At 28.5% G+C, this 10,914-nt stretch overlaps 2 long non-coding RNA genes across 2 annotated transcripts; both read right to left on the minus strand.

The window, feature by feature from the left end:
- Window positions 1-4,918: 4,918 nt before the first annotated feature.
- Window positions 4,919-8,175, minus strand: LOC122636761. The gene is made up of 3 exons (XR_006329030.1): window positions 7,662-8,175; window positions 6,622-6,771; window positions 4,919-6,175 (listed from the first exon to the last, which is right to left on the minus strand). It is a non-coding gene; the product is annotated as an uncharacterized LOC122636761 (long non-coding RNA).
- Window positions 8,170-9,000, minus strand: LOC122636762. The gene is made up of 3 exons (XR_006329031.1): window positions 8,854-9,000; window positions 8,315-8,374; window positions 8,170-8,221 (listed from the first exon to the last, which is right to left on the minus strand). It is a non-coding gene; the product is annotated as an uncharacterized LOC122636762 (long non-coding RNA).
- Window positions 9,001-10,914: the final 1,914 nt, after the last annotated feature.

The following is a 10,914-nucleotide window of genomic DNA, read 5'->3' on the forward strand; positions in this document are numbered from 1 at the left end:
GCCTCGTATATCTCTAAAATAATTTAAAATTCGTACATTAGTTAAGACATATGATAGATATTAGTTTATTTTAATTGTATAATTATCAAAGATAAATTGGATGATGTTTCTTTAAACGAAATAAAGTACGTAAGGGTGCTACAGCATCTTATACAACACGCAACAAAATGATAATGAAAATGAAATAGATCACTAAAATCACTTTCATTTCTATAAAATAGAATTAAAATTTTAGAATAAATTTTATAGTAATGGTTACTGAGATATTTAAGGAATATTGATGAAATAAACGAATGATTCATGAGAATGATGAAATTGTTTATATGGTTTGGATTGCTTATGAAAGTATTCTTTAGGACGTATGAAGTGTACATAGATAGCGATTATTTAGTGTATGGCATTCACTTGTGTATTACTTGTTCAACAATCACTGAAGGAATGACTTTTACGGGTGAAATTCATCCCCACGTCATTTCGATGGAAGACCAAACCTTCTAGATTTTAATTGATAACAATAATTGTAATTATTAACATTAATTGTTATGAAATTATTTGGTAATTCATGTACGAAATTTTTAATGTTTCCTCTTACATAAGTCCAAGTTATATTTAAAAATAGTGTTATAATAATTAGATATGAATTCTCGTACTATGTAATTCTTTTTGTAAAATCTTCCGTTGTAAAGAAATTTTTTTGTCGGAAGTTATATCTACTTTCATATTGCTTGAAAACATTTTCTCCTATAACAAATGTATATTATTTAACAAAGACTTCTTTTTCTTTATTACGCAATAGTAACAAATATAGATTCGGAGAAAATCTTTCGTCATATTTATTTTCTTTTTCGTAATATTACTTTCTTCCCTTTTACGTATTTCTCTTTCGAGGAAAACTCAGAGTTAATTAGTAATTATGGAAGATCAATTGATTCCATCAAACCTTTTTAAGAAATGCATGTTTCTTTGAAGTTTTCCGTTGAAATGGCACGACAAAGCAGATCAAAAAATCGTCCAATTACCAAGTTAATGAAAAGAACATCAAATGATTTTACGAAGGAGAACGTAGGAAGTGCTTTCACGACAGTCTGAGCCTTTCTCTAATGCGCTTAAGGAGAGGAGTAAGAAGGACTTATAAAACAACGGTACGAGAATATGCCTTATACTTTGATGAAACAAAGAAACAGTCCTACAACTGGAGAATGAAATTTTCAAAGCTGAAGTCAGTTCTTATTGAAGCTTTTAGCAGTATAAGAAACATCCCTCGACTAATTAGTCAGAAAACCAGAAAGGTAATATATTATTGGTCTGTAACATTCTGTGCTTTCGTAAAATGCGATTATCTCAATTTCATTTACTTATCCATTTTTTTTTTCTTTTTTATTAGGAGAACTCCAATACGTCCAAATACGCACAAGTCTCGTGATATATGATATAAATAGTGAAGAGCATTTCCAGAAAGACATTTATACAGATACGTTAGAAAAAATAAATATTAATCCGACAAAAAAAAAAAAAAAATAGTAGTGATAGTAATATCATCTAGCAAGAAAACGGAGAGATCTCGTAGATATTGATAGAGATGAAAATGTTGTAAAAAGATTGTTGCAAAACTCATCATAGATTTCGTAGAAAACTATAAGGGATAAAATTTCGATCTATTTACAAAGAAATATGTTCTTCAATATCTACAAATTCATATGAATCAAGCATCGTTATAATACATTATTTGGTTTTGAAGTTATGATATATGATGTGATGTGAATCGTACGACGACGTTTGCGCAATAAAGTTCTATCGATTTGTTGAGAGCTAACGCCCAAAAGGGCGCAGAGCAGAAAGAGTTATTACATTTTCTGCAGATTAATAAATATTTCTTATTACACGGACGGAAAAGTGAAAAAAGATATTAATTAAATGGAAATGAATTTTTCTATTAAACTCTTTTAATTCGACATATTACTCCTTTTTTTTTCTTCTTTTTCTTTTTTTTTTCTTTACAGTTAACAATTGGAAATTAACTAACGAATGTTGACGATTGACAATTAATTTTGTTCTTATTTGTATCCTTCAAAATACCTATCAATAAGAATTAATTTCTCCGATTCTTTTCCATCCTCTCGAAAATATCATTCGTGCGCTTTATTACGTAATAGTAAAAAATATTGATTCAGGTGGTATTTTTCGTCATATTTATTTATTTGTTCGTTATATTATCTTCCTCTCTTTTACGTATTTCATTTCAATACGCTTTACGCATGTCAATTGAAATTTCTATTACGTGGTCTAACGAACCGAAGCGGCCGAAAAGGATATACGATGAGGGGAAATGAAATTCTCATCCAACCCCTTTTGATTGGACGTATTATTTATTCCAATGGGGCAATACGAGGGGATGGAATACATCTCTTTCAAAGGATACAAAAGTAAGCAGCTTTAGCTGGGGGATATAATCATCTGCGGTTAGGATGTTTGTCGAAGGGTCGTTCGACGCTGTATGCAGAACGTGGATCAAAGTGGAGTTGAAGGGAACCGAGGGATATTTATTCGTAAAATAATTAAAGCTGCAGGGATGATCAAAAGATTCATTGTTTTTGAAGATAATAATGTTAATTCGGAAATATTAATATATTATACGAGAAACATTTCCATGGTTACGTTCCCGTGTTATCATTATTCCATCGATTTAAATTCAGTATTCATTCGGATCGATTAAATTCAGATATAATTAAAAAGAGAAGAAATTTTGAATTTCAATACTTCTAATTTTGTCTTGTTTTTCATCAATTCACATTTAGAGAATATTCGTAATGTTTAATGTACGTATTTCAGAGATATAGGATTTTGCGCAGTGCGAATTCTCTTGTTGACGAGTATTGATTGGGATTTAATGAAAATGCATCTACGTAATACGTTCTCCTATATGGACGGTCACGTACTTTGATATTAAATGATTTATTATTACCTCTCTTCATGCACGTGTGCTCTCATGCGAGCTTATGTACGCTAATTCAAGTGGGAAGGATGAGTGCGTAATCCTCTGAACGTGTACTTCGTACATCTCTCCCTTATTCTGAAAATAAGAAAGGTATTTTTCATTTGTTACCCTCTCATCAAACCGAGCAAACAACTTGGTAATTCGATTAACTGTATAATTTAATTATCCGTTTAGCTACATAATTTAATTATTCGTTTAGGTCTTTCGCAAAGTGATGTATCACGTCGCTTATTCAGTTTCATACGAACGAGTATGAATATTTTCCTAAAAATTTATTCCACATTGAAGAATTTAAAGGAATGATCTAATTATATTTTTTATTATATAATATTGCGTATATTATATTCTACATTTTATTAAGTTAGTTTCTAGGAAAATATTATATTTTTCAAATCGTTTATTACGTATAACTGAATGTAGCAGCGATTTTATTATATTTTCAGTAACATAATATTTCTATTTTCCGCACGCATTATTTGAATAATTTAATTTTTCAATAAGCGCACATATGATAAACATTTACATAATACTTCCCCCAATATAATAGAGATCTGTTATACTTTTTTCTAGCTATCGTTATTCGATGAATCGATCGACATCGCTCAAGTTATAACTTATAAATGTTGTAGAAAGATAGCTTCGTCAGAAAATTATTTACTCTTCTAAGTACAATCTTTTTTGAATCTTTTTTGAATTCTACTTTCTAGGTTGACTGGCAACGTTCTCTTCACGAAAAATAAATAAATATGAATAAGTAAATACCAAAAAAAAATTCGATTCTTGCAATGTAAAATGATCGAAAGTATATGGATATGGAGAATGACCGATAAGGGGAATCAAAAAGAGAACAAAGTATCAAAAAGTGTAAAGAAGGATAAAAACGAAAAAAGATTTCTCCTTAACGGTAGTATCGATAAAAGTTATTTGCAACATTGTCATGAAACTACCGGGGAATTATGAAAAATAGTGGGGAAGAAAATAGACGGAAGACTGTGGTTTCATTCTTGAATTTATTGTATTCTTTGAAAGGGAGTACAATTTGTTTATTTTATCGTCATTTAAGCAAGTTCTTAAGAGGTTCGGAAGAGAAAGGTCCAGAATAATATATAAGCAACCAACCAATCACGATAATGAATTCTATATCATCTACATTATTTTAAACAACATACTCTCGATAAGATAAAACGTATTTGAATTTTTGTTATCTCTGAATTCATTATTGTGCCGATTGCTTTTATACAGCCAGACGTAATTTTTAATAGAAGGAGATAAAGTTAGTTTCTCTAGACTTTCGTAAATTCATTAGATTTCGTTGAAAGTTAGCTTAGTGATATTATATAAAAATTTTCCTTGTATATGTTATGTTCATGAATGAAATTTTTATTATTCTTTTTAGATTACAGACGGATTTTATACATATACACAAATACATACATACATACATATATATATATATACATATATTTCACTATGTACTAAAATCTAATTATGTTCATGTACATATTTATTTATATATTTATCTACAAATTGACAAATTATCTATATCTTTCTAAGAATTAATACGGATATAAATCAAAATAAAATTAAAAAGAAAATTAATAGATAAATTAAAATGAAAAAAGAAGTTTTAATTAAAAAAGAAAGGAAACATTAAGAAAATAAGTGAATAAATATATATCGGGAAAGTGAATCAACTGACATCGACTGCATATTTTCATGTATTTATGTGGGATAGATCAATAGAAATTCGACTCTTGATAAATATTTGCTTTTTTGATTAAAAAAAAAAAAAAAAAAAAAAAAAAAAAATTGATTCTATTATTGAGGAGGAAATTAAAAGATAAATTAAAAGTAAATGAAAAAAAACTTAAAATTAAAAAAAATAACATTAAAGAAAAAAGCAAACAAATATGTATTGGCAAGGGGTTGATGAATAACAAATATTTAAGAAATAGAACGATTCTATATAATATTAACTAATTAGATTTTCACATAAGTTATGAATTGAATTTCATTTATTACTGATTTGACCTTTTCCTGAACCTGATTAATTACGATAAATTTTTGAAGAAATTTTTAACGAATTACGAAAAAAGCAAAAACTTATCAAAAGTCGTGTTTATATCAACTGTATGCACGCAAATATAATCATTCAGTATACTTTCCCAATATATATTTGTTTGCTTTTTTTTAATGCTTTTTTGAATGTTCCTTTTCTCTTAATTTTAATTTGTGTTTTTCTATTCTTTTTAAACCATTGCACTCGGATGTCTCTTTAGAAGATTATAAAGAAAATTATAAGCAATAAAATTTCGATTTTTTTTTGCAAAAAATTTGTTCCTATGTAAATTCATATAAATCAAATACCACTATATAATATATTCCTTGGTTACCAAAGTGAAACTATATAATGTTATACTATATGCCACGTTTGCGCGACGAAATGCCGCTGTATTGCTGCTAATAAACGTTCGAAAGGACACCGAGTACAAAGGGTAAATATGGAAAAATACCAAAATATAAATCATTCGGTGCTTTTCATCTTTTAACCGAAAGAACGAAGAATTGATATGGTTTTGTTTGATTTTTGATAAACTGAATATTATTATTATTATAGTAATAATTATAATATTTCAAGTTAATGCTTTAGATATAATAGAATCGATAAATGAATTATTTTCATGATCGTAAGATTTAAACGATAGTATATTCGTTTAAACATTACGAAGATCGTAACGCGGGAATAAAATAAAATAATTTTAAGCTAAAATTTAAATAATTTATGATTTTCATATTGGGATAGTTGTATCTAAGTTTCGTCGCTGCGTGTAATGTCAATAAAAACAAACATTGGAATAACTTTGACGGTTGTCCTCACTTTTTAAAGGTAAAAACTTCAAACTTAATACTTTTGATAATTTTAAATTCATTTAAACGATATAGATGTACGGCGAGTTAAATTATCCACTGTTTAAGCAATGAAAGATTCCGCTAAACATTACACGCCACGGAACACCGATGAAATATCAGATAATTTATATTTATTTTCTGTTAGACTTGAATTTTGAAATGGCCATCGTTAGCAACATATAAAGTTAATAAATGATTGGTTTGGATGGTTACCGAATTAGTTCTTCTTTATACTCCGACGAATAAACATTGAAACTTTCTCGCTGCCGCCTGCAAAGAATGAAGAAAATTACATTTACATATATGTACATAAGAAAAAATATTATGTAAGTTTTTCTCTAAGGTAATTGAAAAAAAAAAAAAAATGTAATGAACCAGCGAAAATAGTACTATCTCTCTTTATGAATAAACGCAAATTATTATTATTAAAGATTTTGGAAGGTAGGATTCATGATAACTTTTAACCCGTAATTTCATATGATTAATGAAATAGGAGACTGTTGAATGTTAACATTCCAAGGTGTTTTTATATCATTGCAAATATTTTGCTAAGTTTCCTTAATAATACACGAATGTATGTATCATTAGTATGATCATTGTTTCCATAGCAATAAGATTGTAATACGATCAAATTAGAAATTTAAAGCAGAATTTTCACAAATGTTATTATTATAATTATTACTCGTCGCTAATCAAGAAAATGCAAAATTACTTACAGCTGTTTGCCAGGAATAGATGCACGTAGTAGCCATTAATATTTTTCTTTGATGATTTCTTGAATTCTGTGCACGATTCTTCTCGACGCGTATATAAGGAATATCAACTTTTAGCAATGTGTGTGGTAATATCGCATCGAGAACTATATACTGGGAACAAAAGGAAATATCAATTTATACCATTTCTTCTTCTACCCTTTTTATTCCTTGAAAGTAAAACATTATTATTCTTTACCAGATAGATTTATTCAAAACATTTTCGTTAATTGAAGGGCTGCATAGCAAACAATGAAGCATATATCTATCGCCTTCTATTTCATTTTATGCAAATCTTTTACATTTCCTCCGTCGGTTCGATCGTGTGAAACAATTACTACGTGACAAGGAACAATTATCACAATCATTTACAAACGCAAATCGGTTCGATTGCCTCGAATGAATCTTTCGAATGAATCTTTCGAAGGGAAACCGTTTCTTCGTTTATTTCTTTGTTCTCTTTATATCATTGAATCATGTGTCTCTATTTTAATTGATTAACTAACCGCCAAACAAGCAATTCAACTCGTGTCAAGCAAGCAAATCAATCAGTATATTGGACTGGTCAATATTTAGTATTATTGGGAGTGACGGAATAGCAAATAGCTGTACGACAGTTGGCTATATACACGATTACACGAATAAATCGTATAAATATCTAAACAGAAATATTCTAATTTCGATAACTCCAATTAGACTTTCTCCTCTGTTTAATATTGTACGATAATATGTCGAAGACGAATTAAACGTTAAATATAGTGTAAAGTAATAATAAAAAAAAAACGTAAAATACGGCATAAAATAATAATAAGAAACTATACAATTTTCTATAATATATTATAAAACAATATAAAATAGTGTACAGCGTAGTCTCTAATATAGCTCATAGATACGTATATAGAATTCTACAAATTTCTATAGCATGCTATTTAAAGAAAAAAAAAATCTTATGAAAATGAATCTTTGCGTTAGACATTATAAAATTTAAATATGATTCAACTTACCAAGAGCATGAAGAATATCACCGGCGATTTCCAATATTGATTCCAAATGTGCGGGCAATTTTCAGGTACTTCGGTTTGTATGCTTATCGTCTTTTCTTTCTTGGAATTTCGTCTCGATTGAAAATAAGTTCGTCCAACTTTCGTCGAATAGTTTTAGTTTCATTTTTTTTTTAAATTCTCTTTTTGATTTTCAGAAGAAGCAAATATTTATCAAAAGTCGAGTTTCCATTTATCTATCCCACACAAATATACGAAAATATAAAGTCGATATCAATTAATCCACTCTCCCAATACATATCTGTTCACTTATTTTCTTAATGTTCCCTTTCTTTTTTAATTAAAATTTCTTTCCTCATTTTCATTTATCTTTTAATTTTCTTCTTAATTTTATTTTGATTTATATCCGTATTAATTCTCAGATAGATACAGATAATTTATCGATTTGTTGACAAATATATAAGTAAATATGTACATAAACATAATTTGACTTTAGTACATAGATATATATATATATATGTATATATATACGTATTCATGTATATATAGAATCCGTCTACTGTCTGAAAAGAATGAAGAAAATTCCATTAACATAAACGTAGTAGATAAAAGAGAAAATATATAAGCTGATTTTAAACAGAATGTAATGAACTTACCAAGTACTAGCGAAAATAGTGCCATCTCCCTTTATTAATAATTGAGCCTGGCACGAGTGCCTGTAAGAGAATAATAAATCATTAATATTGCATTGCGATTGATAGATTGAAACACAGTTATATAATAATCCGGAGATTAAAAAAAGAGACTGTTAATTATTACTATTCCAAGGTATATGAATATTATTTCAAATATTTTACTAAACTGTTCGTTCAAATAATTCGAAATATTTCCTCTGTTTAATATCAAGCAATAATACATCAATGACAAATCGCACGGTGTAAAATGTAATGTAAAATAATAATAAAAAACCAATAAAATTTTCTACAGTATTAAAAAAAAAAAAAAAGTATATCTTAATATTGGACACAAGATTGAATAAAATAGTATATAACGTAGCGTCTCATATACAAATCATATATATGTACACAAAAATATGCAACTTTTTATAGCATGGTAAACGAAGAAAAGAATCTTATGAAAATAAATCCTTGCGTTAATATTAAATGGTATAAAATTGAAATAAAACTTATCTAACCGAGAATATGTTGTTTAAAATGATGTAGACGATCTCCATTATCGTGATTAGTTAGGAGTTTATATACTGTTCTGGATCGCTCCTCTTTTGAAACTTTTAGGAACTTGCTTCTAGGACGACTCGAAGCAGAATAAACGTCTTGTTCACCTCTCGCAGATAGTAATCCCTCTTATATAGACGCGAGCATGCGCTGTTTTATATATTCACGAGGATAGCATCCCTAATAATCCTTTCACAATGTTATCTATCATTTTGGAGCTATACTATGGTAAAGGGGAATTTTTTTTTTTATCCTTTTATCCTTCTCTCGTCTTTCTTTTCTCTCTTTTTGATTTCCCCTAACGATTATTCTCCATATCCATATCCTTTCAATCATTTTACTTTGTAAAAATTTAATTTCATTTATTCTTATTTATTTTTATGGAAAATTTATTTGGACATTTATTTATTCATATTTATGTATTGTTCGTGAAGAAATCGTAGGCATTATACAGAAAGTAGAATTTAAAAGACTATATTTAGAAGGGAAGATTATTATATGAGAAAGCTGTTTTTCTATAACATTTATAATTAATGCAATCGATCGAATAACGATAGCAAGAAAAGAATAGAAAAGATCTTTACTATATTGGTGGAACTATTATGTAAATGTTTATTATATGTGCGCTTATAGAGATAATAAATCATTTGAATAAAAGATTAGAAAAGTACAAATATTATGTTACTAGAAACATAATAAAATCGTTGCTATATATTCGGTTATACGTAATAGAAAATAAACGATTTGAGATATATAGTATTTTCCCAGGAACTAATTAGTTTGGAACATAATATACGAAATATTGAATAACTCGAAGTATAATTGGATCATTCGTTTAAGTTTTTCAAACAGGAGTGAATTATTAAGAAAATATACACGTACCTATGTAAGAATAAAATCAGTGACGTCTTCCATCGCTTTGCAAAAGAGCTAAACGGGTAATTAAATGATGCATTTTTTAAATAGGTAATTTGTAAATAGAAAAAAACGTGTAAATAATAAATTGAAATATATAATTAAACGTATCGTCCAGGTGTCTGCTTGCTTTGATGAGGGAAAAACAAATGAAAAAATTCTGTTTTTATTTTTTTCATTTAATCATATTTTTATTATTTTCATTATTTTCAACATGAGACAGGAGATGTACGCATACACGCTCATGGAACTGCGCAATCAATACTCTCGCCACTTGAATTGACTCATACTCCGGCGCACCAGAGTACACACAGATGGGGAGAGATAATAACGAATCATTTAAGAGGAAGGTATTTGCCGATACGTACGGGAGATCGTAATACGCACATGCGTTTTCATCAACTCCCTATTAAAACGTACTAACAAGAGAATTCTGGCTACGCAGCAAATTTCGCAAAATTCGTTGAAATTACAATATTACTGTAAAACGTAAATCAGATGCTATGAATATTTTTTGTAAATATATGATGAGAATATTATAATCTATAAATTGGAACATCGAAGTCAACATTTGTTCTGTTTTTAATATATTGAGTGATTGTTTAAACTGATGTAATAACGATAACACGATGACGTAACCGTGATGTTACCATTTCTCGTGGGATTTGAAAGCACTCCAGTGCTAAGATTATTATCTCGAAAAACGATGGATCTTTTTATCGTCCCTTCATGTTTAATCCTTTTTAAAAGACAACCTCTCCCACATTCATTTTAACTTCACTTTGATCCAAACTTCGCGTGTAACGTTGAACGACCCTTCCATAAACTTTCTGAATATAACCGATTATATCTTTTAGCTAAAGCTGCTTACTTTTAGATCCTTTGCAAAAGATATATACAATCGCAATTGAAATGAATAATAATATATCAAATTAAAAGGGATTTGTCGAGAAATTCATTTCCTCCCGGCCCCAATCTCATATCGGCCTTTTCGATTCGTTCGACCGCGAAATAAGAAATTTTAATCGATTTGGGTAAAGCGCATTGAAATGAAATACGTTAAAGGGAAGAAGATGGTATAACGAAAAAAAAAACATGAATGTAGC

Source organism: Vespula pensylvanica, chromosome 23 (genome assembly GCF_014466175.1).
Source record: "Vespula pensylvanica isolate Volc-1 chromosome 23, ASM1446617v1, whole genome shotgun sequence".
Classification (NCBI taxonomy): Eukaryota; Metazoa; Arthropoda; class Insecta; order Hymenoptera; family Vespidae; genus Vespula; species Vespula pensylvanica.